Source organism: Vanessa cardui, chromosome 17, assembly GCF_905220365.1.
Source record: "Vanessa cardui chromosome 17, ilVanCard2.1, whole genome shotgun sequence".
Lineage (NCBI taxonomy): Eukaryota > Metazoa > Arthropoda > Insecta > Lepidoptera > Nymphalidae > Vanessa > Vanessa cardui.
The window spans coordinates 1,676,845-1,703,366 of record NC_061139.1 but is presented as its reverse complement, the minus strand read 5'-3'; the positions used below and the strand labels follow the sequence as shown (position 1 = coordinate 1,703,366).

The 26,522-nt window shown below is 34.6% G+C and overlaps 1 protein-coding gene across 1 annotated transcript in view; it reads left to right on the top strand.

The window, feature by feature from the left end:
• The window catches only part of LOC124536824 (potassium voltage-gated channel protein Shaw-like), a 321,785-nt gene that overhangs the window by 24,994 nt on the left and 270,269 nt on the right, over positions 1-26,522 (top strand). The gene's annotated exons all lie outside the window — the stretch shown is intronic.

Below are 26,522 nucleotides of genomic sequence, written 5' to 3'. Positions count from 1 at the left end.
AGTAAAATAAGATTTTAGATTAAAAGTCAACGAATATTCTTTATTACGAAATAAAAAGATCACCCGTGTGTAAAAGCTTTGAAATGTGTTAATCCTTATCGTCAGTTTCTACTTCAGAACACTTCTAGTCAACTTTTCAACAGCTTTTACTCGAACGAACATACTGCCTCGGGTCTAAATTATATTCCAACTGATTTGTTTACTAAAATGAATGCTGTACCAATTTTATAACGAAGATCTATTTTTTATTAGATATGGACCAAGAAATAAGCATTAATTACTATTCATTTTTAAGTTACAACTTTGCGGTTCTATAGGTAATTGTCATTGTCTTATTATATTTACACTTTTTGTAAATATTTACTGATAAAAAATCAGTAAATGTTTGAGTAAAAGTCAATCTTATACACTAAAATATGGCCAAGTCCACATATTCTACTAGCAAATAGTATAAGTTCAGTAGTAGTAGTACCTATTAGTAGTAGTGCAATCCTCATTAACTTCACTGGTGACAAGAGGGTTGGTTCGTTTTGTTGTCTAGAGGAATTCCAATTCAACGGGGAACACTTTTTAATTAATATCTATATATATTTAAGGCCTAAGTGTTAATAATTATTATGTAAATAACTATATTTCTAGAAAAATAATTCTGAAAAAATAGGGGATATTCGTATCTCTTGTGATCTGTGTTATTTAAAGTGGAACACGATTTTATTTTTTTTATTTAAAATACAACATCCACAGGCTCGCAGATGCAAACTCAAACTCAAACTCAAATAACTTTATTCAATATAGAAGCATTACACTTTCTTATTGATGGTCAATTGAAACACTACCACCGGTTCGGAAAAGAAAATACCCTGACCTGAGAAGAACCGGTGAAAGAAACTCAGCGGGTTTTTTTTTTTTATTTGTCTCATATATTATTTAAACAATTTAATCTGAGATGAAATAGCCAGGAGGCGATCGTTTCATTCCCAAGGTGTGCTATCGATCATAAACTCATTAATTGTATAGTAACCTTTTGCACACAAGCGTTCGTTAATAATTTTCTTAAATTTGGCAACAGAGGCATTTTGAACGCTTTCTGGGATCCTTTTGTAAAACCGTATACATTGCCCCACAAAGGAGTTACTGACTCTATGTAGTCGAGTAACAGGAGTAACAAGTTTGTGTTTGTTCCTTGTACCAATGCTATGAGTATCACATTTTCTCATGAAATCATTAATATTTTTTCGTACATACATAACATTGCAGAAAATATATTGAGAAGCAACAGTCAATATCTTGATTTCTCTAAATTTATTCCTTAACGATTCTTTAGCTCCTAGGTTATAGATTGCGCGAATACCCTCTTCTGTAGCACAAATATAGTATGGATAGCGGCTGCGTTGCCCCACAGCATAATACCGTATGACATTATACTGTGAAAGTAACTGAAATATACTAAGCGAGCGGTATCAACATCGGTACATAATCTAATCTTTTTGACCGCGAATGCCGCAGAACTCAGTCTACTCGCCAATCCGTTAATATGGGGGCCCCATTGCAACTTGGCATCAACAGTAAGGCCAAGAAACTCAGCAGAATCAATTGGATCCATAGATTCCCCGTTAATGAGTACATCGGCTTTTACATTTTGTACATTTGGTGTACTAAATTTCACAATTTTTGTTTTATTATTATTAAGCCTAAGATTGTTTACGCTAAACCAATGTACTATATCAGCTATAGCATTGTTTACGTCGTCGTACTGTACCTGTTTTCTATTAATTTTAAAAACTAAGGAGGTATCATCAGCAAACAATACTATATCATGTTTGTTCCCAACAAGAAAGGGCAAGTCATTTATATATGTGAGAAACAGAAAAGGTCCAAGAATTGATCCCTGAGGGACCCCCATACCAACTGAGACCCCAGGAGACCTATTTCCTTTAACGTCAACCCTCTGAATTCTATTGTTAAGAAGTCAGAAGGTCAAGCGCACATTCTCTAATTCCATAGTGATAAAGTTTCCTGACCAGAGTCTCATGTTGAACACAATCAAAGGCTTTGGATAAGTCACAGAAAACCCCTAAGGCATCCCGTGACTCCTCCCAGGCTTCATAGATATTCTTAATAAGCTCGATACCAGCGTCTGTTGTCGAGCGACCCCTCGTGAATCCAAATTGTTTACTATGAAGCAGATTATGTTTGTTAAAATGTTCTAATAATTGATTCAGAATTATTTTCTCAAATATTTTGCTCAGGGTAGGTAGAATCGAAATTGGCCTATAGCTATTGGGGTCTGAAGAACTACCAGATTTAAATATTGGAATAACTTTACTATGTTTCATCAGGTCAGGAAATATACCACGTTGGACACAACTATTAAATATTAAAGCAAGAAAAGGTGCAATTACATCAATAATCGAATTTATCACCTTTAGAAAAATACCCCATAAATCAGCCGTTTTCTTGATGTCTAGTGACTTAAAGGCACGTATTATATCGTTGGGGTTTACAAGGGTAAAATTAAAGTTAGATTTACAAGCTCTTACATTTTCTTTCATCAATGACTCGGCAACATCTGGAGAAGATATAAGTGACTTAGTTGTCAAAACTGGTATGTCAGCAAAAAAATTTTCAAAAACTGTAGCAACTTCCTTTTGACTATTTACTACTTTATTATTATAATTCAGGCTCAATTCGGAGTTGCAACTGCCAACTCTACCAGTTTCACAATTAATAATTTTCCAAGTCATTTTTATCTTGTTATGTGCATTCTTAATTTTATTTTTTATAGTTACAGATTTTGCCAAAAAGCACACTTTTTTAAATAATTTAGAATAGTTACTTACATAATTGGCAAAAGTGGCACTATGATTGTACGTTCTTTCATTGTAAAGCTCATACATTCGTTGCCTACTTTTATGAATTCCAATAGTCGCCCAATCACTGAATTTTAAAAAGTTTTTTGTATTAACTGTTTTAGAAGTGAATATAGATTTAAAACTGTTTTTAATTAATTTAAATAGATTGTTATATAATACATTGGGATTATCATTGAAATGTATGTGAGGGAGATTAGCCATAATATTACTTCTTAACTTCTCAATACGATTTGCGGTCAAAGGAACAAACATTATCTTTTCAGAAGTACTTATTTTTTTAACATGAAAATTAAATAAGGCTTGTTGTCCACAATGATCTGAACTTAGGTTATTAATAATAATTTTGTTTTGTGGAATATAGGTAGCAAATATGTTATCAATGCAAGTTGCTGCTGATGCCCGTGCCTTTTTTTACATTTTATATTCAATTACATTTTGGCGTTTTATATTTTATACTAAACATCAGCAGATCTTCGCTGGAAATCATTTTTGTCGTCTTCTTGGGAGACGTGGCCCACACTGATATATATATATATATATTTTTAAATAATATATACGTAATCTATAACAAATAATATATAAATAAATATATATAGCAATATATGTGTTCGAATTACTACAATCCAGCGGGTCCTGGTCCGCGTTTGATCAGAGAGAGCACGGCCTCGGCGATTCTGATGTCGCGTTTATGTATAGATGTCTTGAGACTGTGCTCTAGGATGGTCCTTTCTGAAGCACCCGCCGCTCGGCCGATGAATCTGCCGATAGCGTCGTCACCATCGTCCGTGTAGTAGACACAGGTGTTAGTAAAAGTAAAGTAAAGTAACAGCCTGTTCATTTCCCACTGCTGAGATAAGGCCTCCTCTTCCATTAAGGAGAGGGTTTGGAACGTATTCCACCACGCTGTTCCAATGCGGGTTGGTGGAATGCACATGTGGCAGAATTTCGATGAAATTAGACACATGCAGGTTTCCTCACGATGTTTTCCTTCACCGCCGAGCACGAGATGAATTATAAACACAAATTAAGCACATATATATAGTGGTGCTTGCCTGGGTTTGAACCCGCAATCATCGGTTAAGATGCACTCGTTCTCACCACTGGGCCATCTCAGCTCTGAGCATATTAAAATTACATAGGTGTTAGTGTGTCTAGTAATTGCCACAATTGCGTGAGGAACACTTTCGTGAATACGGAGCCTCACATTTTTCGACTGGACTATGATAACGTCGCCGTAGGTCTGTCCCTGAGATTCGTGGATGGTCATGACGCCTGATCCTTCTCCTTTTCCATATCCCTGGTCCATCAGGAGTTTCTTTTTCTCCTGCGTATGGACCAGATATAGGGTTTCGGTTTGGTCGGATAGTATGTTGGCGTCAGTGAATCTCTTCATTTTGAGGGAGTGGATTATAGGGCTTTTACCTCACTAGTGGCGTATGCGACGTCCAGGGGGTTTCAGTGCGTACAGGATAACTCGCGGGTGATGTTTGTTGTCAGGCTTGGCCGGCAGTACCTCATTTCGAACAGATTTTCTCTGTTGATATAAGGCAACTGGTTGATGTCTCCGATAAGGACCACCCCACTAGCTCCAGACAGCAGTGCCGCCATTACTATGGCTCCGAAGTGGTTCATGAGGGCTTCGTCGACCGTCAGTTGGTTGCACTTTGTGCTCTCGTTGACCCCGTTTACTATCACGGATGCCATAGTTCGTACCCTTGATTTAGCTTTTTCGCCTAAACGGCGTGTAAGTTGTTCTTTCATATCTTTGGCGGCTTCGATAGTTGAGGTGATTACCACTTCGTTATCCTCATCAAAATTCCTGACAATGTGAGTCGTCTTTCCGCATCCTGGTACCCCGTTTATCCACGATATCTGTGGCAGCTCCCAACCCACGAGAGGTGCGTCGACGCCCGGACCTTCTGAGACGGACTTTGCCATCACGAGTATCCTGTCATCTAGCATTACTCTCGTGCATCTGGCCACTACTACCACTGGGTCTCCTGTTTGTATCAAGAACCTAGGGAATGCGTCTTTTCGCCCCTCCGCTTCAACCAGGCCAACGAATCCATCTACAGCGCTGCCATGTACCGCCCCGACATTTTTCCTTTGATAACTTGAGTGGAACACGATTGCAAAAAGTCAAAAAGACATAAGTATTGGCAGTACCCATCTCTACCACCAATATTTGTGTCTTTTTGGGCTTGGGCTTGGGCTTTATAATATGAATTAAGTTAAATTTCAATATAAAAACTTACGCAGACTGACTTGCACTAAGCCTAATAATTAATTTGAATAACGACGAAATATTTATTACGACGATACAATTTATTTTGTTTTCCTCAACTATATTAGAATATTCTCGACAACGATTTATCATGTTTAAATGTTTTTACGACTTATCAGCATTGAATGAAATACATTTTGACTGCAACTACAACGGACCGTTGTGGAATTTCACTCAACTAATATTATTAAGCCCGTTTCATTTCCCTGTGGAATTGTTTTTAACGTGCATAGAATAAATTTGTAAATGTGTTCTACTAATATTTTAAAATATTGTTCGACTTTGATTCATTAAAGATTCATTAAATTTCTGTATAATATTATAGAGATTATGATTTGACATACACAATATTTCGATGTAGATGAGAGGGTCTGTTACAAGTACTAGTCTTTACTAGCAACATACTAGGTTTTGATTTCTATAATTGGATTATATAAAATTCTTAAAACAAAAGTGAAAATATTTTTATTTAAATATAGAGTGAAACTATCTGATTTTATAATAACAAATGACAATCACTATTATTCTTAAATTCTTATACAATCAATTCTTAAATTCAATAATGACAACAGTAACGAAAACGGAACATTTTATAAGATATGGTATATTCGAACTTCGCGCCAAAAGTAAACCTCTGTGAACGAGCATATTTTTTTTCGCAAAAAGGTATAAATGCATTCGGCCGTAAAAATATTTAATTATTATTATGATGTACTTCTGACTCATTTCGAACTTGACTGGTGTACAATTGTCAAAATAGAACACATTTTGATATAATATGTTTCCTTTTTTCGATTATATATTAATTTTTTTAGCGTACATGCTAGCAACGTCAATATGACGTAGAACACAATACATGACAGCCATAAAGCCTAAAAGAGAGTTATTACGAATGTATAGTACGACACAACTTAGATGTAGCATCGGCAAAATTCTTAAAACCGATAACATCCGAATTGAGTAGGCTATCCCAAAATCTCAATAATTATTTCGTATGTAAATATGATCTTTACACAAAAGTAATAAATTGTAATATCTTATCACCAAATTAATATATTCGTCAATTTGAACGTCGATTTACATGCACTTGCTTTCTCGAGTGGGTTGAACTGACGCGAAAATCTATAGCCACGAATAGCGTCAAATGGCGCTATAGGGAACTATTATTGGATGAGTAAATCGGCAGTAATCGGTTTTATTGCATTATCCGATACTACATCTAATTTGTGTCGTACTATAACTACTAACTTAATATTTAGAATATCATCATGGCTGATAACGAGTTGATGCCTAACTCCTCGTTAAATGTATCTCTTGAATATTTTATTGCTAAGCGCACTTCTCGTTTTCTTTGATAATAAATTACATCCGTGCAAACCCGGGGGGACCGCTAGTATAATTACATTCGAGAATAATTACGAGCTTCTTGTTAGTTCTTCATAGAATTTTAGGAATCTAAATACCTAACCGTTTGCTAATTGCTCTTTGGCGGTAAAATAGGTACATATATGGTGAGTGGTTTTCCACCAACCAGCCATAGTCATTTTAATGTATTATTTTATATGTTATATATTTCCCAATGATTTTTAGAAGAGGTTATCAATTACCTTTTAGTGATACATTTAGTATCACTAATGTATATTATGTAATTTGTAATGTATATACATATTACATACAAACCCAAGCAAGCACCACTACATATATGTATGTGTTTAATTTGTGTTTATAATTCATCTCGTGCTCGGCCGTGAAGGAAACCATCGTGAGGAAGCCTGCACTGCCATATGTGCATTCCACCAACCCGCATTGGAACAGCGTGGTGGAATATGTTCCAAACTCTCTCCTGGAGTGAGAGAATGGAAGATGAGGCCTTATCCCAGCAGTTGCAAATTTACAGGCTGTTACTTTACTTTACTTAAATATTTAGTGGTGCCTTCTTAATTTCGTAGTATTTACACATAAGTTGATCGTAGTATCAGTGTTACGTCCTTTTTTAAATTAAGCAGCCACAGCTGTTAAATTTGTTTGAGTTTACGAGTTTATTAAGTTCTCCCAATATTCAGGGCTGTATTTGGAGCGGAGGTCGCGTTATATTGCCGGAATAAAACGCTACAGTTGAATGCAAATTTTATCTACAAAAAAAAATCATCCTTGTTTTTGTTGCGACAACACAATCATACAACATAGACTTATACATACACAAACATATTTCGAGTCTTTGATCTCAAGCCTATGCTCCATAATTGAAACCATTATCTATATAATGGTTTTAATTTTGGAAAAGTATTAATGCTTTTTTTAAATTTTATTTTTGGGAAAGAACACAAACATATTAAGTTTCAATTTGAATGAACAAGAAAAGTTAAAATTTGAATGTAAAACTATTAAATAGCTTTGAGTAAAAATTAAAAACATAAAAAAACAGTGATTTCATAAAACAAATTAAAAAAAAAACAAACAAATCAAAAAAAAAGATAAATGATGTTCAATTTATTGATCATATTAAAAGCGGGATTTAAAAAATTTCTTTCTTTATGATACAAGTTAGTGAACGGGAAACGTACCTAATGGTAAGTGGTCACCACCGCGCATAGACAATAGCGCTGTAAGAAATATTAATCATTCCTTATACCACCAATGTGCCACCAACTCTGGAAACTATAATTTGATGTTCATTGTACTTGATTAGTTTTAGTTACACTGACTCATTCACCCTTCAACCCGGAACTATGTTGAATATAGGAGTTTAGTGGTAGAATATCTTATGAGTGGGTGGTACCTACCAAGAGTATAATTTTGGGCACATAATTCTTTTCCTTCACCACCGAGCACGAGATGAATTATAAACACAAATTAAGCACACATATATATTAGTGCTTGCCTGGGTTTGAACCCGCAATCATCAGTTAAGATGCACGCGTTTTAACCACTGGGACATCTCAGCTCATTACAAAATTTAAGGAAATTAAAACAACAAATTGTTATATACACATTTTAAAGAAAAATACTTTGGTCTGATTATAAAATCGAAACAAAATGTATAAATATTGAATCGTAATTTTCAACCGACTTCAAAAAGGAGGAGGTTATCAATTCGTCTGTATTTTTTTTATGTTGTGGCCTTATAATTTTTAACTGGGTAGACCGATTTTGATATTTTTTTTCCTTTGAAAGGTAGTGCTCCCCGTGTGGTCCCCAATTTAATTCCGTTCTGATGATGGTATCCACATGAAAACGATATAAGTCTTCAATTTGCATTACGTATTTACAAGATAAAAAGGTGAATAACTAAAATTGCTCCAACCGACCAACCAATTTTGATAATTATTTTTTAATTATAAAGGATGTACTTCAAGGGTACTTTGGTGAAAGTTTGGTAAGTCTCTGAGCATCCATGACAAAATAACGGACCGGAAGGGAACGGAATAATTCTGAGGAGCACGTTAGCAATACTCGGCCGAATCTCTTATTTATAGGTTATTTGGATATTTGAGTCACCTTCCGTAAAGTGGTTATGTTCATATAATTAGCTTAGTCGAATATTACAATCAACTAGCGACCCGCCCTGGCATTGCACGGGTGCGATACTAAATATACTTCAGAATTTGTTTATTTACAACATCACATTGCAAACTTCTAAAATTATTAGTGTTTCTGTGAACAGTATAGTAATAAATTGTTCATGTATTGTATACACAAACCTTCCCCTCGAATAATACCGCTGCGTAGTTTTAAAGATATAGGGACAGAGAAAGCGACTTTGTTTTCAACCGACTTCAAAAAGGAGGAGGTTATCAATTCGTCTGTATTTTTTTTTTTATGTTTGTTACCTCATAACTTTTTACTGGGTGGACCGATTTTGATAATTTTTTTTTGTTTAAAAGGTAGTGCTTCCCGTGGGGTCCCATTTTTTTTTTATTTTTTTCCGATGATGGTATCCGTATGAAAACGACATAAGTCTTAAATTTGCATTATGTATTTGCGCGACAAATAAGTGAATAACTCAAAATCACGTTAACCAATTTTGATGATTCTTTTTTTATTATAAAGGATATACTTTAAGGGTAGTTTGGTGAAAGATTGGTAAGGTTCTGAGCACAGGATCCATGACAAATTAAGGGAACGGGAGGGAACGGAACAATTCTGAGGAGCACGTTAACAATACTCGGTCGAATCTTTTATTTATGGGTTACTTGGATATTTGAATCACCTTCCGGAACGTGGTTATGTTCATGTAATTGTCATAATCGAATATTATAATCAACTAGCGACCCGCCCCGACTTCTCACGGGTGCAATACTGATACTAAATATACTAAAGAATTTGTTTATTTACGACATCACATTGCAAACTTCTAAAAGTGTTTCTTTACTATATTGTTCATTTATTATATACACAAACCTTCCCCTTGAATGACACTATCTATTAAAAAAAACTGTATCAAAATCCGTTGCGTAGTTTTAAAGATATAGGGACAGAGAAAGCAACTTTGTTTTATACTATGTATTGACGGAACTCCTAAACGGCTTACAGTTGGGGTGCGATTTGGGGCAGAATTTCTTACTGTCTTTAATCAAATTTTGTGTATATGATATGATGTCATATGATGTACGACATAGTATACGAATAGCTCTTTTGCAAAGTTTTTTTACTGAGGTCGATTACAGCTCATTCGAGGGTGGTACCTCGTAGTTTATGCCGCATGACGTATTAAAGCCGCATTTTCGAAAGTATATTTTTGCTTTATTCGCAAGTTTATTCTAAAATTGTCCTAGAAGTAGTTTCTGACTCATACAAACGGCCCGCTTAATATATCCATATTAAGAAAAATTAGTTAGCCTACATGAGCTTGACTTAAAATCAAGAAATAAATAAAAAAATTAACAAAAAGAAAAACCGACTTCAAACAAAACACTATTTTAAAACAAATAAATATGCACTAATAAGTTATAGAAATAATTGCGTATTCCACATATTTTTTATAGTCCTCCTACGTAAAATGAAATGAAAAATATTAGACTACTAAAAAGTCGATCTACGATTATAAAATGTAGTTAAATAATTATTGCTATAGTCGTCGGTGTCAGCCAAGAAAACCCTATAGTATAACTATCAAGCAATTATTTTTATTACTTTTTAGTGCATATTCATTTGTTTTAAAATAGTCTTTTGTTTAAATTTAGTTTTTCTTTTTGTTATTTAAAATATGTATAAATGTATAAAGCTATCACTTCTGTAACCTTATTCCTTCAGAGAAGCGACAACGTCTATAATACTTATACCGTTTTTAGAATTCACGTATTAAAATCACGTGTCCTCGTATTTGGTTGGCAACATTTCACGTGTGAAATTGGAAGTGAATTCTCAAAAACTAAATAAATTTTACAAGCAAAAGAAACTTTGGCTGAGTTTATATAATATTTATATTTTCATCAGTGTTTCTCATATTAAGAGGTATCGAATCGAAGGGAGAATCGAAAAATATCAAAAAGTAAGAGTAAAGTTTTAAATTGAATAAATTTAAAAGAAGTTATAAACACACTATGTTTAATTATTTCATTAATTAATATTGATTTTCAAGACTTTAAATTATTTATAGTAAGGGATGAAAACGTTGTGTTAATTTACGTTTATATTATTAAGTATTTAGATATTATTATTCCTTTATTTAAGCTAGTCAGTTAATAACACAATAAAAATGAATATATGAAGCCTATTGAAGCCTATTGATTGACATATTGATACTAAAACCTAACTGACTCCTTCTACAATCGTTTTAAATTGACTAGGTTTTATATTCCTGAAATATTTAATGTCATTGTCAGCCAATCAAAAGCTGGCATTACATTACGTAAATTCTACATTGTCTAGTGTTATAATTTAACAAACGATAATATTAATATTACTTAATTAATTAATTACTTTATAACAGCTGATTTCATTCAAAATATGGATGTAATTCTGTCGGCTATAAATTAGCTGATCAGATTGATTGAATGATAGCCCAAATATTGATGACACATATTTTGACATAATAGATTATCATTTGAGAATAAATACATGTAAATGGTGTTTATAAAAATAGATTAATTCTGATTGTTCACGGTGCGATGCATCACAAAATATAAATAAACTTTATTCAAGTGAACCGGCAAGAAACACAGTGGTTACTCTTTTTCAACATTTAAAAATACAATGATATTATTTAAATACAATTATATATGTATGTAATGTATCCTGCCTGGAAGTCAACAGGTAATTATTCCACGCTTTTGTATCGTCTACAAAATCTTGTATCGAATAATATGCCATTTTTGCCAATGTATTTTTAAACGGCAAAGTTAAAAATGTCTGCGGAATTTTATTATTTTACACGAAGATTATGTTCGAATAAAACCTCTTCTCATTTCGGCAACTATTTTTATTATTATACCAACATCACGTGAGCATATAGCGCTGAAATACACACTATGTATAACTTAATATATAGTTCAGCCATTATATAAATTTGTAAATGGAAATGAACCGAGAATACGATATTTTGGATATTAAATTTACTGGAGCAAATTGTCGACCAAAACCTTGTGCAATTTTCGCCATCTTGAAAAAAAGGGGTTAAATTTCCATTTGTCATTATAACTCGGTTGTCCGTTGAGATACATTAATTTTCGTGGAAAACATTTTTGTTGCATTTTAGGATCTACAATTATCGTCCTTTGCATTCTCTGTTATTTAGATATAAAAGAGCCAAAAATTTGGGGAGTGAATTCTCAAGATCTCATGAAAGATTTTCAGGAAAATATTGCAGCACAATAAATAATTAAGTCAGCCAAGTTATAACATATTATAAAACAAAGTCCCGTGGACCCGTGTGTCTGTCTGTATGTTCGCGATAATCTCCAAAATTTACTTTATTAGATTTATGAAGAAGGTTTAGGTATATAATTTATTTATGTTTTGGGGTAAATAAGTTAATAAATAAGAACCAAAATTGTTAAACATGTCGAAAAATCCAACAAAAAAAGGTAAAAATACAAAAAAACACTTATGTCCATACGTGCGAAGTCGGGACGGCCCGGTAGTTACCAATAAAAGACATAATATTTATTGTTCATATCTAACCCTTTTTTCCCGACGTAATGAGAGGACTAATGACATCTAATACGTAACAAAATACACGTGTATCTGACATACGGGTAGTGATACTGACATCGTGCAATACATACATACATCAATGCGGGCTTAGCTACATACATATATTATCAACTCTATTATCAACCTCATGATCAACTTCGTGTCCAGTTGGACAAAATGTTGTGTGAAGCACCTTCTTCCGTTCCCGTTAATACTTACCTCATCGGCGTATCTTAATTCGTTCGTTGGACGGTGATATACGCCCTTGAGACGGGGTCCGGCATTGGTTGTAGAAATAGAGGTCCTCTGGGTTTATGACAAACACTGTCAAAACCCAGCATGGATCCTCCGTGACAGACCTCCTGAATATCCCCCTCCCCCATTGCCATGATAAGCGTGTCATCCGCGTAAAACAACACGGCCTTTCTGGGATTCTTTTTCTGTAACACTCACTAACACTCACTCACAAATTTACGCATTCACATTTTAATTTTGTCATAAAATAAACTTCGTAAAATAAGATCAGGTGTGAAGTTGTTTATATCAAGCAACTTGACACTTAATTGGCGGTTTAGCGAGCAACTTCATGTCACTATGAGCGCACATCATAAAAAAATACTTTCACCATTTTTCCATAACGCGTCTAAATAATTACCTCAAAATCTGATTCAAACGTAAAATATAATTTACAATATAAAATCTGTGCATAACCTATATGATATACATACTTTTTGATATTATTTCTACTTCTCCGAAAGTTATGCAGATTATTTAAAATATTAATTAACTGTTTATTTAAATTGAAACCGTTATCACCGGTTCGGATTCTGGATTCCACGTCAAAATATTTAGTATTTCATGTAAAGAATACATAATGAACTTAAATTGCAGTACAGCTGTTAAACAACAAAATGTTTAACGGAAATATTTTCTTATTCAGGTATTTCAAGTGAAGTCAAGATGTATATTTAGCGCTTCGTTTAATATTCGGTTTCACGTTTCATTGACTTCAAGTAACTCCCAGGGGTTCAGGGATTTAGTGATACAACGAGAAGTTATTTAGATACTTTTTTGCACTAAATTTTGTATGAAGATTTAGGTAAATAAGTTAATAAATAAGAACCAAAATTGTTAAACATGTCGAAAAATCCAACAAAAAAAGGTAAAAATACAAAAAAACACTTATGTCCATACGTGCGAAGTCGGGACGGCCCGGTAGTTACCAATAAAAGACATAATATTTATTGTTCATATCTAACCCTTTTTTCCCGACGTAATGAGAGGACTAATGACATCTAATACGTAACAAAATACACGTGTATCTGACATACGGGTAGTGATACTGACATCGTGCAATACATACATACATCAATGCGGGCTTAGCTACATACATATATTATCAACTCTATTATCAACCTCATGATCAACTTCGTGTCCAGTTGGACAAAATGTTGTGTGAAGCACCTTCTTCCGTTCCCGTTAATACTTACCTCATCGGCGTATCTTAATTCGTTCGTTGGACGGTGATATACGCCCTTGAGACGGGGTCCGGCATTGGTTGTAGAAATAGAGGTCCTCTGGGTTTATGACAAACACTGTCAAAACCCAGCATGGATCCTCCGTGACAGACCTCCTGAATATCCCCCTCCCCCATTGCCATGATAAGCGTGTCATCCGCGTAAAACAACACGGCCTTTCTGGGATTCTTTTTCTGTAACACTCACTAACACTCACTCACAAATTTACGCATTCACATTTTAATTTTGTCATAAAATAAACTTCGTAAAATAAGATCAGGTGTGAAGTTGTTTATATCAAGCAACTTGACACTTAATTGGCGGTTTAGCGAGCAACTTCATGTCACTATGAGCGCACATCATAAAAAAATACTTTCACCATTTTTCCATAACGCGTCTAAATAATTACCTCAAAATCTGATTCAAACGTAAAATATAATTTACAATATAAAATCTGTGCATAACCTATATGATATACATACTTTTTGATATTATTTCTACTTCTCCGAAAGTTATGCAGATTATTTAAAATATTAATTAACTGTTTATTTAAATTGAAACCGTTATCACCGGTTCGGATTCTGGATTCCACGTCAAAATATTTAGTATTTCATGTAAAGAATACATAATGAACTTAAATTGCAGTACAGCTGTTAAACAACAAAATGTTTAACGGAAATATTTTCTTATTCAGGTATTTCAAGTGAAGTCAAGATGTATATTTAGCGCTTCGTTTAATATTCGGTTTCACGTTTCATTGACTTCAAGTAACTCCCAGGGGTTCAGGGATTTAGTGATACAACGAGAAGTTATTTAGATACTTTTTTGCACTAAATTTTGTATGAAGATTTAGTGGTTTTAATGAAAGTGTTATGTTTATTACCTTAATTATTTAAAGCTTTTTGGTGAAACATTGATATGTGAGCCATTGTTTCGGCGGGCGTGTAGATTTTTTTTTGTTTTTATGGAATAGGTTGGCGGACGAGTAAATGGGCCACCTGATGGTAAGTGGTCACCATCACCCATAGACAATGACACTGTAAGAAATATTAACTATTCCTTACATCGTCAATGCGCCACCAACCTTGGGAACTAAGATGCTATGTCCCTTGTGCCTGTAGTTACACTGGCTCACTCACCCTTCAAACCGGAACATAATAATACTGCGTATTGTTGTTTAGCGGTAGAATATCTAATGAGTGGGTGGTACCTAATCTGGCGGGCCTGCACAAAGCCCTACCACCAAGTAACATCATCTTCCATCAGGTGAGCGTTCTGGCCTTTTGTAACATATACAAAAAAAAAATGTAATTAAAAAATAATACGCTAGTCTTTTTTTGAACGTTATCGCACTGGGAGATCTTGTTCTAATATCTTAAAGGAACTCAAAAATGTTCAATCTGTTAGGTACTCTCCGCGGCAATATCGCTGAAGTGATTTTGAATCGATTTTTAATGGAGCGGCTTCAAATGTGGGCTTAAGCTAGCCCTGTCAGTGTATATAGATAATATTTCCTGTATATTAAACTAGGCTTTAGTATGTACTTGGGTATAGTCGGGTCGCCAACCTTGGGACCTATGATGTTATGTCCTTTTTGCCTGCAGTTACAATAGCACGCTCATCTTAATACAAGTTTGTGGTACTCCATAAACCATGAAACCAATATGATAAATCATGAAAAAACCAAAATAATAGTCTAAAGATTAATAATCACGTCTAAAAAGGGAATCATAAACATAGTATTGCTTTCACTTTGGTACATGCTGAAGATGATTCAAAGAAGGTCAATCATTAATAATAAAACTGTCTGTTCGATATTACGAGTATGATCTAAATTCAACTACGTAGAGACTCGGATTCTTCTTCGATCAAATCGTGAGTTAAATATTTACGTTCCTCCATTTTTCGTTTATAATAAAGTGTATTATCAATTACTTTAATTTTTGTCTTGTTTTGTTTTTCAACCGACTTCAAAAAGGAGGAGGTTATCAATTCGTCTGTATTTTTTTTTTTATGTTTGTTACCTCATAACTTTTTACTGGGTGGACCGATTTTGATAATTTTTTTTCCCATTTCTGTGTCGGGGTCCCATTTTTTTAAAAATTTTTTCCGATGATGGTATCCGTATGAAAACGACATAAGTCATAAATTTGCATTATGTATATGCGCGACAAATAGGTGAATAACTCAAAATCACGTTAACCAATTTCGATGATTCTTTTTTTATTATAAAGGATATACTTTAAGGGTAGTTTGGTGAAAGTTTGGTAAGGTTCTGAGCACAGGATCTATGACAAATTAAGGGAACGGGAGGGAACGGAACAATTCTGAGGAGCACGTTAGCAATACTCGGTCGAATCTTTTATTTATGGGTTATTTGGATATTTGAATCACCTTCCGGAACGTGGTTATGTTCATGTAATTGTCATAATCGAATATTATAATCAACTAGCGACCCGCCCCGACTTCTCACGGGTGCAATACTGATACTAAATGTACTAAAGAATTTGTTTATTTACGACATCACATTGCAAACTTCTAAAATTGTCAGTGTTTCTTTACTATATTGTTCATTTATTATATACACAAACCTTCCCCTTGAATTACACTATCTATTAAAAAAAAACGCATCAAAATCCGTTGCGTAGTTTTAAAGATATAGGGACAGAGAAAGCGACTTTGTTTTATACTATGTATTGATGGAACTCCTAAACGGCTTACAGTTAGGGTGCGATTTGGGGCAGAATTTCTTTCTGTCTTTCATTAAATTTTGTGTATATGATGTGATGTCATATGATGTACGACATAGCATACGAATAGCTCTTTTGCAAAGTTATTTTACTGAGGTCGATTACAGCTCATTGAAGGGTGGTACCTTGTAGTTTATGCCGCATGACGTATTCAAGCCGCATTTTCGAAAGTCTATTTTTGCTTTATTCGAAAGTTTCTTTTGAAATTGTTCCTGAAGTAGTTTCTGATTCATATAAACGGCACGCTTAATATATATATCCATATTAAGAAAAAAATGTTACTCTACATCAGCCTCACTTAAAATCAAAAAATAAATAAAATTTTAACAAAAAGAAAAACCGACTTCAAACAAAACAGTATTTTAAAACAAATTAAAATGCACTAAAAAGTAATAAAAATAATTGCATATTTAAGATATTTTTGAGAGTCCTCCTAGGTAAAATGAAATGAAAAATATTAGACTACTTAAAAGTCGATTTACGATTATATAATGTAGTTATAATTATTGCTATACTTGGAGTCGGTGTCAGCCAACCCTATACTATACCTATCAAAAAACAATACGAGAATACTTTAAGAAATGTTTCTTACAAATTACCTTTTATACGATATTATACTGGGTCAATCAAGAGGCTCGTATCGCTTCTTTCTTTTGATTGTTGAAGCGTGTGCCTGTGGCTGACACCGGCTACAAATATAACAATAACTATAACTACGTTATATAATCGTAAATCGACTTTTAAGTAGTCTAATATTTTTCATTTCATTTTACCTAGGAGGACTCTCAAAAATATCTTAAATATGCAATTATTTTTATTACTTTTTAGTGCATTTTAATTTGTTTTAAAATACTGTTTTGTTTGAAGTCGGTTTTTCTTTTTGTTAAAATTTTATTTATGGTTTTTAACTTTATCTGACAAATAAATATTATAATTCACACAGTCAGGTTTTAAAACAATTCTATAAAATAAAAATTCAAAAAAGGCCACTCGACTAATGTATATTTTGATATTTGAAATGCAATTAAATAATTGCCTCGGGTCTGTTGTTTCACTGGCTCACTCACCCGTATAACTGGAACGAATGACAAAGTCTTGACGTTTTGTAAAAGACATTATAGATAAAGATACCTATCAAGATTGGTTTGCCTTAAAACTTAAAATGGCAATCGATGATAGAGATAACCCAATCATGTTCGGACTTACCGAATACAATTTAGACAAACCCCCAATAACCCCTTTCAACAACAACGTGTACACAATATCAGATAAAAGATCCTACTATATACACCTAAGGCGTACATTCATCAATTAAAATCGAACAGTTGAGGGTACTGAATCTAAATTTCTCTAACAGATATTTGTGGATAATGTCCCTAAAAGGGACAAGATTCCTTTACCAATTATTCGAATCCCTGTAGCCAGTATTAGGTACGTGAAAGGTAAATTTAACTCAAATTATAACACCTCGCCTTATTGTATTTACTGGCGCCTGGCTAGTTCATTTTTGTCCAGAACGGAATTGTGATTCAATTGGGAAATGCTGCTATCATTGTAACGGTCTTGATTTGTATAATAACTATCTTTAATTATTATTTTTGTATAGTTAGTCAATTAGTCAGTTAGCTAAGGTTTTCTGATTGATGATGTTTTCTGACGATTGATTAGGAGTAAGTAAGGCGTTGAGTAAATTGAGACAAAAATATCCAAATTTAAATGATTACCCGAATAATTTTAATAAGCATAAATTCGTTTCTGTTTCAAATAAACGCATGTCATACGCGAATGGGTACGTTTCTATATGATACGGCAAAGATGAGTGCCTTCACTAAGAAAGATCAAACTAAACATATTTCGTGTCTAAAATATTCAGGCACAAAAGAGAATGTTTAAGAATTCTTAAGTAACACGGCGGGGCTTCTGTGAAAGAATTTCAATGTTTTGAGTAATTTTCCCGCCTTTGTTCTTAAGTATTTTGTATTTATACATCCACGGATAACATTACATTTAAATTTTGGATGTTGTGATCGTTTATGTATCAAATTGGTATAAATGGAAGTACAAGATTTATTTTTATTTGATAGAGCTTTGTGTGAGTCCTAGATTTAACCTATTCATCATATATATTACTCATTATCATCAACAGTCTGTAAATTTCCCACTGCTGGGCTAAGGGCCTCCCTCCCTTTGGGGAGAAGGATTTGAGTATATTCCACCACGTTGCTCCAATGCGGTTTGGTGGAATATACATATGGCAAAATTTCTATGAAATTAGACACATGCAGGATTTCCTCACGATGTTTTCCTTTACCGCCGAGCATGAGATGAATTATAAACATAAATTAAGCACATGAATATTCAGTGGTGCTTGCCTGGGTTTGAACTCGCAATCATCAGTTAAGATGAACTCGTTCTAACCACTGGACCATCTCGGCTCTGCAAACACAAGACATACTGAGTATTGCTCACAATCAGTAATATTCAGTATGTCTACTTGGTAGTAAAATTGCATAAGGAGCTTATGTCTATGGGCCTGTGGTGACCACATAACACCAGGACTCCCATTTGCTTGTTTTGAGTTCCTGAGTCTAAGCTCCAAGTTAGACAAAAAGTTATTGGACTTTCGAAAAATTCTCATTCTCTAATGAATCCTTTTCCCAAAATGGCGGCTGTTTCAAATTTAAAACGTTCTATTACGATTCGAAAGTGCCTTTACAAGCCTACAGGGATGAAGAATAATTTGATTTTATAAAAATGTATTGTTATTAGAACTGAATCAACATTTCAACTCAATTTAATAAGAGGAAGTAGTTTGAATTCAGCTTGCAAGATTTATTCTAATCAAACTAACGAACATTGCAAGTTAAATAATAGCTTTTAATGTTGCCAGCAAATCGAGGGTAGTTCCACTTATAGTAAAATTAAATTAATATTTTGCTTGTTAGTTTAAGCCAATGTTATCAGAAGTTAGAATATAGTTAAGTCCATCTACGTAATAATATGTACATAACTCTGAATTACAATATAATAATAATAAATAATTATTTATTTGCGTGTTGGAGGGGGGAAATGATGACATAATAGTATGAGTAATGAGTGTGTGAGTGTGGATCTCATATTCCTGAAGGCTGATAATAAAGGAGAATGGAAGGCAAATATATCCTGAGATGGTGATAGATATATATGAGATGGTAAAGGCTTACATTGCAATTGGTTACGCTGCCTGAACCCTACGAGATATATCAAAACAATGTACTATAGTATAGTACTCATTAAAAATTCGCGATGGTATGTCTGCCTCTTATGGATAATCCAGAATAACCTTTTTTTTCCTTCACTTTTTACAACAAGAAATAATTATCTTATCCAATTATGTACCACAATATATTGCGCATCGCAATATAGATCAATACGTTCACAGCATGTAATTTAAATGATTATTTTTGAAGATAATACAGATTTAGACGATTTAGATAAAAAGCGATTTCGTCGCATTTCAGTAGCAGCATTGGGAAGCTGGGGTTGGTCGATAGTTAATAATATTAACTGGAATTTCATTTAATAAAAATTTCAACTTATATTTGTGAAAACTTACATTATATAATACTTAGTTATAAAATTAATAATTCGCTGGCAACATTGGGAGTTTCATTGTTATGTCCCTTGCGCCTGTAATTAAACTGGGTCAGTCGCCCTTCGTACCGCCTGGCTGTGGCATGGTCTTCATAACAGGAGTGTGGGGAATACACTGTATATTTTACATATTTATATGACACTCGGATTGTTTTACATATTTGAAACTTTACACTAAGTATTCGATACATATCGTACTCTCTTTATATAAATTTGTCATAGGGTTCATAATTAAAAATATATAATTCAACTTACGTCTTTATTACTTTCAGATAAGCATGTATCACTTCACATTATATTCTAAAAATAAATGGGATCGATTTAATGCTTTATTTTAAATGTTACAGCGCCATCTAGTAATAAATCTATTTAAATAAACATTTTAACATGAGAAAAATACACATGAATATGTAAACAAAATAAGAATTTAAAAGATTTTTATAGCTAATAATAAAATATTATAATATTTTTTTTATTTATAAAACATTTTTATAGTGTAGGTGTAGGACGGTCGAATTAGCTACTAGATGGTAAGTGGTTACCACCATTCATAGACAACATTCCCTATAATTCAATGGACCACCACACTTTGGGCTAATATTATGTATCCCATGTCTGCAGTCACTGTGGTACATCCATCCTGCCTACAAGAACACAAAAAACTTAATATTACTGTTCGTCGGTAGAACATACTAATGTCTGGTACTACCACTACTGCTAATGATTCTGGGATATTTAGAATATACGTTTATTTCATATTATTAGCATCCTTCCTTAAAGTACGGCAACGCACCTGCAAGTCCCCTGGTGTGCAGATATCCATGGGCGGTGGTAGACACTTTGATATGATGATAAAATGATAAAATTAACTGAACATCGGCGCGAGATACGGCTATTATTTTTGTCTTTAATAACAGTTTTTTTATTTTCGATATAAACGAACATGATTGGGGAACAATATCTAAATTAATTTGTCAATTACAAGTATCTCGATTACATAAACACTTAAGAATGTTCTTTTGTCTCTCTCTAGCTTATTGTAAAAGAAAGCATCAAAAAATATGTTATCGTTCAAGAAAAACTTAATTATAGCGATTAAGTCGTTACTAATATAATAAAATTATTTGCAAATTGGTCCATAACCATTGTAGTGTCGTCGCTACGAACTAAATTCGCAGCCAAATCGCTAACCAAGGCCGGGCTGTACCACAGTACATTAAACCCAGTTTATCGTCGCGTAAGATTCGTCTTTACTATGCCTAGAGTTCAGGAGGTCACGTTGGAAGATTATTTTAAGACCATTTAAGAAATAGAGTATATCGCACAATATGTAAAACATTGCAATTTTATCCGATCAATTATATTTATTTTATTATTATATTTCGATTACAACAACAGCCTGTAAATTTCCCACTGCTGGGTTAAGGCCTCCTCTCCCTTTGAGGAGAAGGTTTGCAACATATTCCACCACGCTGTACCAAAACGGATTAGTGGAATACATATATGTCAGCATTTCTATGAACTTAGACACATGTAGGTTGGATAACGGCAGGCAATCTGGTCTAAGCGCTCAATGAGGACACAACCAAAAAGTTTTATAACAAATTTTAATTAGAGAAATTAATTACAGTGTTTAATTGACTAACCATAACCCTTTAATAGTAAACAAAAATAATTATCGCTTATCACTTTAATGGTCTAAATTAAAGGGGATGAAACTTTTGAATAGTTTTTTTTTAATGGAATACCTGTTTAAAGAATACAAGGATCAAGTAGGTGATGCGCTATTATTTTGGAATTCTCACGAGATTTCCGAAGGTGACATTCAACGGTCGGTAGAAATCCTGGGAACAATTCCCTGGAAAAATGAGTTATAAGATCGACCATCAACGAAAATCTTAGGATCACGCAGGTCGGAATATACACTATAACCTTTTCCAATACGCGTTGTATCCTTGGATATAAGTTCTACGTATATGTGCTTATTACTCATTTCGGTTAGGGTTTTGTCAAGCCTGTCTGGATTGGTACCTATCATATATTCTGCAGTCAAGCAGGAATACTTAGTATTCTTGTGTTCTGCGTCAAAGGGTGAGTGATTCATTAGCTACAAGCAAAAGAACATAACATCTAAGCTCCCAAGATTCGTGGCGCATTGTTGGTATATGGTATGTTTAATCTTTCCTACAGTACGAATATCTATGGCTAATGTTGACCATCTTGCCCGTAGTAGTAGTATTTTTAGTAGTAAGTAGTATTTTTTTTCGTATTTGAGTTATCACGCTTCAATTTTGAAGTCGAAATCATAATTATATTATATATACATTCCGTCCGAAACCTTGTCTAAGAGTAGACGTGTGTCAAATTTAATTTATAATACTCATCATTGCGTATGCAACTATAACACTTAAATAGATATCACGATTGCTTATAATCATATCCACTTCTCGCGGGTGATAAAGCTGTTTCATCGGTAAACTAGTGCCGTAAGCGTAAAGATCCTGCTCCGCACCCACCGTCTTCACCTCCGCGGAAGCAGCACAGTGGTCATAATTGCCATCTCGTTCTGCCCAAGCAATACCATCCGGGCGACGCGGCGTCTCAAGCGCGGCTACCACCCTTCGTTCATCCTCGACCTACTGCTGTGAGTACTACGGTTCATTTTACTTTGTTCGACCGTTCACGAGACCATTGCCTACCCACACAGTATGCCTCGCGTACAACGCTCACCGCCATCAAATTCTTCTACTACCAACATTACTCAAACATCGTCTGACTCGGATATTCCTACACTTATAACGAACAGTCCTTACGAAGATGTAAACATTACAATGCGTCACAAGCGTCCCCGCACATGTTGCTCTCCAGGCTCCGAATACCAGGATCTCAAAAAGGAAATACAACAAATGCTGCATAACTGGAAAACAGACCAGGAAGCCTATTTCACGAAATTTTGTAATGATCAAACTTCTACTCTAAATAAATTGGTTGCTGAAATGACCGAGGTTAAATCGCAAATCCATTGCATTCAAAAGTCAAATGACGAGATAGAAAAAACCGTTGTATTCATTAACAAGCAGTATGATGATATATTTAAGCAATTAGAGATACTTCAAAAAGAAAAACTTTCTTATAGAGAAAGTATACTGAATCTGGAATCTAAGATCCAGGATCTCCAGCGTCTATCTCGCCCCTCCAGTGTTGAAATTCGTAACGTACCCGCTGTCGAGAACGAGTCTGTGTCGGATCTCGCGGATATTATAACCAAAGTCAGCTCAGCCGTTGATATTCCGCTTAATAGTGCCAACTTGCGTGATGTTTACCGTCTACCGGGTAAATCGGGCTCTGTCAGACCAATTGTCGCTGAATTTACTAGCGTCCAGACAAAAAACCAATTGCTCACGGCGACCCGCAACTTCAATAAGAAACACAGTAATGACCGCCTCAGTTCCCTTAGCATTGGCCTGCCCGGTGAACGGCGGCCGATTTATATATCCGAACATCTTCCAGCCAGCTCCAGAAAACTTTTCTTTACAACTAAAGATTTTGCAAAAGTAAACAAATTCGAATTCTGTTGGACCATAAATGGCAATATATTTTTGAGGAAAACAACGGGAGCTAAGCAAATACTGGTGAAGTCTGAGCAGACTCTGCGGGAACTGGAACGTTTAACAGAACAATGACTATCCTATCAGTCTAAGTTTGCATGCCTTATTAATATCTATTTACTTTTAAGGATAAATAAAACCATATTATTTGTTAACGCCCACCATACATCTTTAGATAAGTTTTTACATATAGTTAAGTATGTCAACTACACCAACCAACAAGAAAAACACCTTTTACTTCGAACTAACATTACACACTACACCAATATAACCTACACTGCAGCCAAATATACCTACCTATCATCAATTCGCCCACTCAGATTCATACACTTTCATACACCTATTTTACACTTTTTACCACTTTCTCCCTTTTGGTTATATGGCACAAAACCCGTAATGATAATAAGCTACACCATTACAAATTACTCATCATACTCATACAAATATCCCCGACAAGTTATAATGCCTAGTGATAGATGCAGAAAAATAAAACTTTACCAATGGCTACCATAAACGAAATAAATAATGACTTAGATGATGTATCTGTCTCCCTTTCGTATCAATGCTCACCTGATAACTGTTCTAATTATGTTAATGGCCAATCACTTAACATCCTCCACATAAACATTAGAAGTATTAACAAAAACTTTCATGATTTCAACTGCCTCCTAGTAGCGATTAAAATCGAATGTGACGTTTTGATCTTGACAGAATGCTGGCTCAATAATCTTACTTCAATACCTACTCTGGCTGGCTATACAGTACACCATACTAAAAATTTACTTAATAAGAATGATGGAATAGTTATTTACATAAGAGAACATTTGAGTTTTACCATCACGGAGCCGCCATTCACTGACTCTAGCTGCATTATTTGTACTATCGAAAATAAAGTAGCAATAATTGCACTTTATAGATCGCCGTCAATCAAAACCATTGATAACTTTCTCGATGGTTTACATAACGTTTTGGTAAAGTTCAAAAATTTTAACACCATCGCATTGATTGGAGACGTCAATATAAATATTTGTCCCAGCGGCACTGATGCTCGGTCTCATCAGTATCTTAACTTAGCAGCTTCTCACGGTCTTTTACCAGCACACCAACTTCCAACTCGCCTAAACAACTGTTTGGATCACGTTTTATTGAAAACAAACAAATTAGCGATAACTTTAGTTCTTGATACCTCAGTCACCGATCATTCAGGCGTTCTATTAAGCCTTAACAGTTGTAAACCAATCAATAAACCCCGTAAATTTAACCTATCTCGCCTCAATCTCTCAAATGCTATCAAAGACATCGAAAATTGCGATTTTTCAAAAATTATGGCAATGAAGGATCCGAATTTAGCAACTGACGAATTGATAGGTATTTTGTCTTCCATCACAGTTAAAAACACAATCTATAGATCCATTCCCAGCAAAGCCAGAATTTTAAAGCCCTGGATCACCCCGGGATTATTGAGATGTATTCGAAATCGAGACCAGATGCACAAAAAAATAAGCAAAGATCCTAAAAACCATATCCTTAAAATCACATACCTTCGCTATCGTAATTTCTGCAACAGCTTACTTAAAAAATTAAAAATTGCGTATGAAAAACAAGAGTTTGTGAAAGCTAAGAATAATCCCAAAAAAATGTGGGTAACTATTAAAAACATTACTCATACTAAGCACAACTCACCTTCACCAACTGAACTCCTAACACTTTGTCAATCGCCCCAAAAATCTGTAGATTCTGTAAATTCATATTTTACACAGGTAGGCAAGAATCTCGCTACCAAAATTATTCTTCCTCAGAACTGCTCCCAATCTTTCTTCAGGAAAACAACAACACCCCCCAACTCATTGGTATTACTGGAGACGGATGAAAAAGAGGTTGAGCGAATGGTTATGGAACTCCGTACCGATAGTTCCGCGGGCTGGGACGGAATCTCGTGCAAGCTATTGCAATCCGCTAGCAACATACTTCTTCCATCAATTACACACATTTGCAATCTCTCTCTGTCTGCAGGAATTTTCCCAAGAGCCCTAAAAAAGGCCCTAGTTCATCCTATATACAAATCAGGTGACAGAGGCAGCGTCATAAACTATCGCCCTATCTCGGTACTTCCAGCTCTTTCCAAAATCCTGGAAAAAATACTATACAAAAACCTTAACAACTATGTAAACAAATACAAACTTATATCACGAAACCAATATGGGTTTCGAAAGGGGTTTTCCACCGAAGATGCTGTTTCCAACCTACTTAACTGTGTCGTAAACAATATTGACAAAAAAAGGAAGTGCCTAGGCATTTTCCTAGATCTCTCGAAGGCCTTCGACACGATCTCTGTTCCTATCCTCCTATCGAAGTTAGAATCCATTGGGGTACGTGGAATTGCTCTCGATATATTTAAGAGCTTCCTCTCCGACCGATCACAGTGTGTCAAAATAGGAGACTACATTAGTGCTGATGAGTTGATTGAGTTCGGCGTGCCCCAAGGAAGTCTGATCAGTCCCCTACTCTTCTCTATCTACGTAAATGAGCTCTGTGAGCTCTCCCATCCATCGGCGCACGTAGTGGTCTACGCCGATGACACGGCAATTGTGACACACGGCCATGATTGGCAGGCGGCAATAGACGTTGCGGAAGCAGTTCTAAGGCAAATAACTTTCTGGCTATCCAAGAACAGTCTTACCTTAAACGTCGACAAAACTAAATTCATAACGTTTACCTCTCGA